Source organism: Lepidothrix coronata, unplaced genomic scaffold, assembly GCF_001604755.1.
Source record: "Lepidothrix coronata isolate B3197 unplaced genomic scaffold, Lepidothrix_coronata-1.0 Scaffold5, whole genome shotgun sequence".
Classification (NCBI taxonomy): domain Eukaryota; kingdom Metazoa; phylum Chordata; class Aves; order Passeriformes; family Pipridae; genus Lepidothrix; species Lepidothrix coronata.
This window is the reverse complement of record NW_016690185.1, coordinates 3,877,590-3,886,943: the sequence shown is the minus strand read 5'-3', so window position 1 is coordinate 3,886,943 and position 9,354 is coordinate 3,877,590.

Sequence of the window (9,354 nt, the reverse complement as noted above, 5' to 3'; positions counted from 1 at the left end):
CCTGTAATCGGCCCTGGTAAGGTTGCACCTTGAATCCTTGTCATGGTTCCCCCCACCACAATCCTGCATTCTGTTTTGGGCCTCTCACAACAGGAAAGACTGGAGCATGTCCAGAGAAGGACAATGGAGCTGGTGAATAGTCTGAAGCACAAGACTTATGAGGAGCAGCTGAGGTAACTGGGGTTGTTTGGCCTGAAGAAAAGGAATCTCAGGGGAGTCCTTATCACTCTCTACAGCTGCCTGAAAGGAGGTTGTAGCAAGGCTGGGAACAGGTTCTTCTCCCAGGTAACAAGTAACAGAACTAGAGGAACCGGTTTCAAGTTACTCTAGGGGAGATTTGGACTGGATATTAGAAAAAAATTCTTCACTGAAAGAGTGATCAGGCATGGGAGCAGGTTGCCCAGGGAAGTTCCGGAATCATCATTCCTGGAACTCATAGAATCATTACGGTTGAAAAGGACCTCTAAGATCATTGAGTACAACTTTGGACCAAACACCACCATGCCAACTAAACCACAGCACTGTGTCACATCAAATAATTTCTTCAACACTTCTAGAGATAGTGACTTCACCAGCTCCCTGGGCAGCCCATTCCAATGTTCTGCTTTTTTGGAAGATGACTCAGTTTGTTGTCTGTACTGCTTCAAGAATCATCAGGGACAGAAGTACAGTGAGTTCTTCCTATATGCACACTGAACACTGAAATAGACCTCTAAATGGCTAAACACACACAAAAATTAAAACCCTAACACTTCCCACTGATAAATTTTCAGTTATATATAGCCAATTCCTGTGAAATATAGTCCCCTGAGAAAGTCAGTTCAAAGCTTAGAGTAACACTTTAATATTTTTCTTCTAAAAAAGCACCAAGAAATGTGACTTGATTTGTTTCTTGTCTCTTGAAAAATATCAGGTTTTGGCATAAGTCTTTGTCACTCTTTGGAAACTCCTTGATGTTTGGACAACGTGGAGAATTTGTCAGTTGCCCAAAATGCAGCAACTTCATTGGGTGGACTCTCCTAACTGGCAAATTTATTTTCTCTTCTTTTCAAGTGCTGACTGTGAAAACATCTGTTTCCTTAGTTTTTTGCTAAAGAAATCTGTAGTTACTTCTTTCCACATCTGCCATAGAAAGTAGGCAGATGCAGCTTCATATGTTTATCTTATAGTTCAAAAATACAGTTCACAACATTGTGCATGCTGCATGCCAACATCTCAGTATGTTTAATCATTGCTACCTAAAAATCTGAATCCATGGACACTTCACAGGCAGTCTTAAGTCCCGCTTTAATTCAGGATTCCATGAAGAAGTAAGTAGTGGAAAATTAGGCCATCAGGTTAAGTATGACAGAGTAAGCTCAAGTTTTCATCTTGTCCAGGATTGAGTATTGAATATCTGAGTTGAAAAATAGATATGAGATTTAGTTATGTTATTTGTTTTTCATGTTAGAATTAGAGCCTTTGGTTTTTACGATATATTGCTTTTAAAGTATTAGTTTCTTGGGAGACTAAATATATATTTGGAACTGTTAAAAACTTTTGACACAAATACACTAGCAGAAATAACTACTCAGTGCTCTCAAAATAGGTTTGGCTATTTAAGTAAACTGCAGTGAAAGTAGGTAGTTTGGGGATCACTTGGAATGTAACTTGTCCAGACCTTCAGCCAGTATAATTAGCTTAGGTGCTAAATGAGCTGTTTGCATAGGTTTAAGTAAACCAAGTTTGAAGAGAAGGTATGTTATAGGTTACAAATCCAAGGGGGGAATTTTTTCTTCCCCTGCTCCACTGTAAGAAAGACGGAGTTCGAATGGGAAGGGGGAAGGGGGGGTGATTAGCTTTACAAAAGATCTAGCCAGCAGAGCCGCATTCCTAGTTAATGGCCCATCGAAGATTGGAGTGAGGGGGGAGGAGCTTTGATTCTGTAGCTGGCCCTCCTCACAAAGGAGAAAAAAGAGTTTTTTGGGTCTCTCTCCCTGGAATGGAGACAGGGTCTGTGTGCAGGCATTTTGGAGAAAAAGCCTTGAGGCTCCCGACCTGGTCAGCCCTGACCACTGGCCTTGGCTTGCTTGCAAGCTACTTTTCCTCCAGCCCGAACCTGCTGTGTTTTCATCAGAGAGTTTTGTGCTTGCTGGGAGAAAAGGGAGGAGCCTTGAAACACCGTCATCCGAGAACAACAGTGAGTTCCGTGGGGGTGGACTGCTTTTCTTTTCCTCTTCTTCCACTGGGGGAAGGGTCCCCATTTTTTTGGCTTTTCCCGTGATCCGATACCCCCGAACCCCCCCCCAGCCCCCCGCGTGGTGACTGCCAGAGCCTAACAGCGCCCCCTGCAGGCCATGACGAGCACTGCAGGCTCTGCACCTCCAGTGATCCAACAGCGCCCCCGCCAACCGTGATTAGAACCGCGCTGAAGGACAGAGAAGTACTCAGACTGGTTCTTTCTTTTGTTTGAAGGGGACTTTTTGGATACAGGACTATTGTCTAGTTGTTTTTTTGTGTTTTGTTACTGTCCTTGCCAACATATATATATATATCTTTTAATAATGGGTTGTTATTTCTTCTTCTTTTTCCATGCTTCCTTGACTACAGCCCCCTTAATTTTGGATTTATAATTGCTAAGAGAGGAGTTTGGTCTACCTCATAACTCATCCTCTTTAGCAAACATTCCAGTCTCATCAAACTGAGACAAGGTAAAAAAAGATGCTTGATAGAAGCTAGCTAAAGATTAGAATTTAAGAATTCAGACCCTGAACCAGCTTTCTCCCTCTGCATCTCTCATGCCCTCAATGCATTTTTTTAACTTGCCGCATCTCTTCAGGCAGAAGTATCATGGAAAACCTAAAATACAGACACGACTGCCTACCAGGAGACTGGAATTTGTGATGCTGGGAAGAGTGAGAGACCACACTTGGGCTTGGAGATATGAAAGAATCAGGCTAGATTTAGAGTCTGGCTATATGTAAAATGCAACTAGCCTCTCAGCTATAATCTTGCTAATGCACACTTCTTCCTTGTCACTCCTGCTCATTTTAGATGTAACACTTCTATTAGTCTTACATCATTACACTTACTCTTTTTCTTAGCTTTCAGCTTGATGGACACTGACTATTATTGTAATATCATATGAGTACTCTGCAGATGTGACACCATATTGTTGTTCTCCTTGGAGAACACTGGTCCCAACAGTCTTGTCACTGGTGAAGCAATCTGAGGCACTTCCCACACACCCGGCTATCTGATCTTTGTCCTGAGTGGCATTCTGGTGGGTGTGTCAATATGCACAGACCTGCATAGAAACCAAGGAAGGGACTGAAGAGATGAGGATGGTGCATAAAGTAGACACTTTTCTTGGTCCAGGTGGCCAATTTTGAGGTGTACAGCCAAATCTGGAAATCGGAAAGTGCTGTAGGGTTTAGTAAGATAGATTATGGCCATGCCAGCTGTTAGACAGCCTTCCAAGATATCTGTTTATTTAACCCTGATATTAAATATATCATGGGCTAAAAATTATTAAAAAGTAAATAAAATGGCATGGGAAATTTGATGGGCAATAAAATGTAACAGGAACTTTCTCCTTCTTTCTTTTTTTTTAGTTTGCTCCTTGATCACTTCAAAGCCAAGAAACATCCTTCATCCTGCCCTTCATATGCTTTGCTCTCCCAGATACCCACATGAATATGATATTCCTGAAGAAATCTGCTTATCAAGTGGAGTGAGGTGAGGAAACAGAAATATTAACAGAGATGTGAGAGTACAGCCAGCACATCAACTCTGATGGCTCCAGGAAAAATGATAGCAGAAAGGTGTAAAGAATTTGCTTCCTTTACTGAAGGCAGTACTGCATGTAAAAGGACACAATATGCACAGTATATATGATGTAGTATTTTCATCTGGATACAATGTGACACAATGTTAGAGATGGCTACCAATAAAGCACAGGTCCTAAAATGGAAAATTTATGTGGTTTCTAGAATGTAATATTGAGTCAGTGGGATAGAATGGATATTTTGGTATTTGGGAGAGATAATGATTTTTTTTCCACTGGGCTTCCTGAAAAAAAAATAATAGATGCTTAAAAACTTCTAAATGATGACCTTTTTTGACTAGATTAAGAGAAGTAACAAGAAACCTTTGCTCACCTTTGTTTCTGTTCTTTGACGCCCAGTTTTGCTGTGCTGCAAAGAAATGTTGTGGTACATTGCACCTGTGATATATTCACTCTGACAACAGATGAGGAGAGAAGGAACATTCATGACTTTGCAATAGTGAGATTGATGATCCACAACCTGCTGGTAATTCCCTCACAGCAGAAATAAAGTCCAATAGAATTGCCAAGGATCTCATCTGCATGCTGACAACTGCACATCTCCTCAGACATATCAATCCTCAGATCACTCTTTCTGGTTTTAAACCTTGTATTGGTATGGCTAAAGGAGTGATAAGCAGTCTTATCCTCTGAGCAGTGAACTGCCTATGGACTCCAGAATTCCATTTATTTTGTCTGGTTTTGTTCATCAGCAATTTTTTTCATTGCCAAGACTCAGTCAGATAGGAAATTCAAACTGATAGATACCATTTCTATGAGAAGTTTGCCCCTGTTTACCTTTAATTGTTTTCTAATTGATACAAATAACTAGGTGGATGCTGCTTTATATCAGATTAGTCTCCAAAGATTAGAGTCAGTTTATATTGAACCTAACCCACCACTGTCAAATTGAAATAGTGTTTATACATGCTTCACAGCAGTATAAATTGATCTTAAATTGCACTTAAAATAAATTGGCACAATTTTCTTATGCAGATATATCTTTATTTAATAACACTTCATGTGGTGCACCTAATATGCAAAAAATATTAGATGCACCTAATATGACAGGATGTTTGCAGAGATAGCCAGTGCTCACTCATTTTTGCTTGCTTGAGATTTCAATGGTTAATCAAAGAATCAAGAGGAAGAGTGAATCATGCACAGACCAGAATGTCTTATCAGCTGTGACCTGCTCAGCTCCTGAGATAGAGGAGAAATAAGGAAGTGATTTATAGGTTATAGCAGTTCAAGGCTCACTCTTCAGGATTTGCTGGAGAACTGTGATACTCTGCACAGTGCTCATCCATGTCCTCTGGGGATTTTCTAACAGCAGACTATTTCCCACTAGCATGGCACAAGTTTCCCATTACTTACTGAAAGCAAAGACTTACCTGCCTATGTCCATACCAATTTCTATGTTATACTGTTCTAAAAACAAACAAAAAAACCCCTAACAGTTTGTAAGCATACAGAGCTATTAAAACATGACTTATTAGTGAGAACACAAGTTTACTTTCCACCCAACTTCAGTGTTAAGCTCAGAAGTTGATAGGATAAAACAAAGTAAAGCACACACCAGCAAGCCACAAGTACTGTGTTTGATATGGAGGTATGTGGCTCTGGGAAATTGTGATGGATAGTTACTTTTTTAATCTATATTTTTTGAATGTTAAAAATATCTTTCAGAGTTTCTCTTTAAAAAAAAAAAAAGTCTATATTTCTTCAGGCATTACCAGATGCAGAGAATATCATTCTGTCAACTCACTGAAAGCTACTGTAAGTTAAACTGTCTTTGCAAAGAATGAGCACTGGAAGACCAGGCACTCTAGCAGTCACCAAGAAACAGTATTTAAACTGAAAAAGCTAGTGACAGACATCAAAGTTCTTGTGAAGCTGAATGTATACCATTTTCTTTAGGTCTGTCAAAATTTTCTGTACAAATAGGAAAGGTTATTTATATTACTGTCATTATACTATACCTATAGTTGCAGTTTGCTTCTAATCCATCTTCCTACTTTTAACAAATCTTTAAAAAGTAAGTTTTTAAAAGAAAATATTTGAATATTGGTGCTTATAGCCATTTTTTTAAAGACAAGAATTGGACCTATTGCATTATATTATGCCACTTTGAATAAAAACTGCATCTGCATTTACGTGCTGCGCACTGAAGACAGACTTCTCCTGGCTATTGGACTGCCAGGCACACAACTGCAGGAGCAGGGCAAGTTCCCTCAGCTCCCAGACTACTGTACAGTATTAAAACAAAACCTCTATTAGTGTTAGCACTTTCCAGCAATGAGTAAGAATATTCAGCAGTCTACCCTCTTGAAATTCAAAAGCAGTTGGTAGATAGCAATATTGCCAGTGCTTATTGCATAAATAAGCAAGGGAGAAAATTTGAACCTCACAGGTAATTTTCTGTTTAGTTCCCTTTATTTTTTCTTTAATGACTTTGACATCTGCATAAAGTGATTTCATTAGCAGGACACCTGCATGAAGAAGCATGTTTCCATCTCAGGAAAGTGACCCTAAATCCATGTTTACACTTAGTCTTTCTAGAATTCTTGCAAGGTCCATCAACAGACAATAGAACAAGTCAATAATATTGTCTCTGACTTTCTCCTTACATTTGTGTATGTGTGATTACAAGCTTGCAGCTGTGAATGCTGCTAATGGGTATTGCCTGAAAATGCTTACTTTCACGGATAAAAAGATTTGGCAGGGGTGTAAGGAGAGGAGTAGGGTTAGGGATAAAGAGGAGGAAGGAATTGAGTTGTACTTAATAGTATAAGGGATGACTCTTCTATGAGGAGGTGAACGAATCAGTATATTTTGTATGTATTTTTAGGTTAGGTTAGTCTGGGGTTTGGAATGTATGGTCTGCAATGAAGTAGTTTCTGACCTTTGCTGGTGAGGAGACTCATCAGTTTTTAGGTGATTAATTTCCATTGCTTTTTAAAGGCTTTTTTTGGTTGATTTTTGTTGTTGGTTGGTTTGGTTTTGTTATGGATTTCATTTGGGGTTGGGTCTGGTTTGGGTTTTCTTTGGGGGGGGGGGTGTTAACTTGGTTGGTTATTAAGTTCTGCTAAAGTGAACCGAGGTAGCTATACCTGTATAAGTGCGCATGGCATTGTACAGTTTGGGAAGTAATGAGCTAGGTGATGGCAAGCTTTCAAGCTGTATCTTTCTGCTTCTAGATAATGCAAGAAGAGACAAGGAAGGTGATCTGCATATTTCTGTGGTGTGTAATGTCACTTTTCTATAGCAACTGCTAAGAAAAAAAAAATAGGTGCTGTAGATCCTCCATTTAAGCCCTCTGTTTTGTGGGGGTGGGGTAGATCTTCTGGATTGCTTTTTGATAAGAAAAATAAAGGGATAAACCTTTACTTGTAGAGCATTTTTCATTCACTATTTGCATTTCCTGAGTTGTCACAACAGATGTGATTTAGGAGAAATATGTAAGAAATAGTAATGCTTTCTGTTACAATGCTGGCTGCAAATGTTGAAGCTGAAAGTTACTCTTCTGTTTAAAAGATCCTTATTGCTGCTTTTTTTTTCCCTAAGCAAATACTGCCTAAAGCTCAACATAAATTCTGTGTGAAAGAATGAGCTAATGTTAGTATAATGATGCAGAGACAACGTTAAATAAATTCATTCAGTAACAGCAACAAGCAATTCCAGGAAGGTATAAAAAAATATTCATTATCTTATAAAGTGCCTGTATGTTGCAACATAGTAAAATGGGATACTTTGTTATATGGTCTTTTCTGGTTTTGAACTGGTCTGGGATTCAAGTAGATGATGTACATGCCTGTTTACAATGGGAACTGATGCTCCAGAGTTTCTTCCATGTCATTACCTCTTGTGTAGCATGGCTGCTATGCCGTTTCCTTAACAAGCAGGTTTGAATGTATTTGCAAAACTTGCATTTCTGGAAGTGAAACTAGACTAGGAAGTCACCCTTGCACAGATACCCGTGAAACTTGATATTTAAGCATTGCTAACCTTTAAATCTAATAGTGTCCTTACTGTCATTCTGAATTAACTGCAAATTCAGTGAATGAACTCTTATCTCTTTGGCTAAAGGATAACTTTGTATGCTTGTTGATGCTTGCTCAATTCAGGAATGAGTTAGTATTCAAGGAGTTTCCCTAAATGAGAACTACACTTCCTTAAATTCAGGTGTTAGAAGAAAATGTCTAGTCACTTTTACCCCAAAGCAACACAGTTTCTCTTGATTTAGCCCATTTAAACCAAAGTAAGCTATTCTTATATGAGTTGAGTACCCATCTGAAACCAATGGTTTAACTTACTAATGAAATTATGATTTTTTTTTCTTCATATGAAGTCCCTAATAAGAACTTGGACAACATATCACTGCTTTCCTTGAATTCCCTATGTGGTGCAATAAAGGTATTCCTGATATTGAGCCAGCTGATGTGCTATTATACTGTTTGAATAGAAATGTTTATCAGGCAACTACAAAATATTGAATAACTTCATAAACACATTGAATTTCAACGGCCAAAGATAAAATACATTGGTTACCTAATATAAAATAATGTATGAAGCTTCTGAAGTCCAATCTAAGTGTGGTCATGTGGTGACAGCATTAAGCAGGCTGAGATTAAAAGGAATTTAGTGGTAAGTGAATAATATCATGCCTGATATAGCTTATGTCAAGCAGGTATCTTGCTGCAGTTTGCACCTAGAAGCACCCATCAGCAGTATGTTAAGCTGTAGAAATCAATTTTGTATGTTATTTCTAAGAGAAAATTTCCAAATGGACTATGACAATAGCTTTTTAAAAATACTACACTACCTGGCTACACAATAATATAGTATCCTTTAGTTACAAGGTGTGTGTGTGTGTGTGTAGAGGGTGAAATCCAGAACTTTTTTCTTAGTGTGTCCTAGATTTATCCTCAGGATGTTGTGTACGTACATGTGGTTAACAAACTTATTTTACAGCTGGCTTTCTCTAACAATATGATTTTTTTTTTCATCTACAAGGACACAGATTCCTGTTAGGTATCTCTAGGACTAAAAGTTGTCTAATTCTGGGAACGAAGATCTAACCTGTGTTAGGGCGTGTACTGTTTTTGACATGTGACATAAATTATACAAATGTCTACTTTTTATCAAGTAAAAAGGCACATGTGGCAATAATGAGGGGTTTTAGGTACTTTTAGAGACTCCCATGAATCAATAAAGGTTTGCTCAAGACTTCTATGAGTGCAAGTCCCTAAATGTAGGACTTTCCTGTCAGCTGGAGAAACAGTAACCTTTAGTATAACTGATGCACATCCCAAGACATAGGAGACCTCAAGTTTTATGAAGTGTGAAGTCCTGTATAAATGAAAATACACAAAAGCTGTAATTACTGGCTAAGTACAAATGTGATTGTGTTAACTTTCTATATTTCTTCCTCCTGTGACTGTACCTGAGCTGAGGAAAGGAGAAAAGACTGCTGGTAGATCTCAAACTGAAATGGCCAAGACGTTAAACTTTTCTTGCAGAGTTGATTTTTGGAGAAATTACTATGT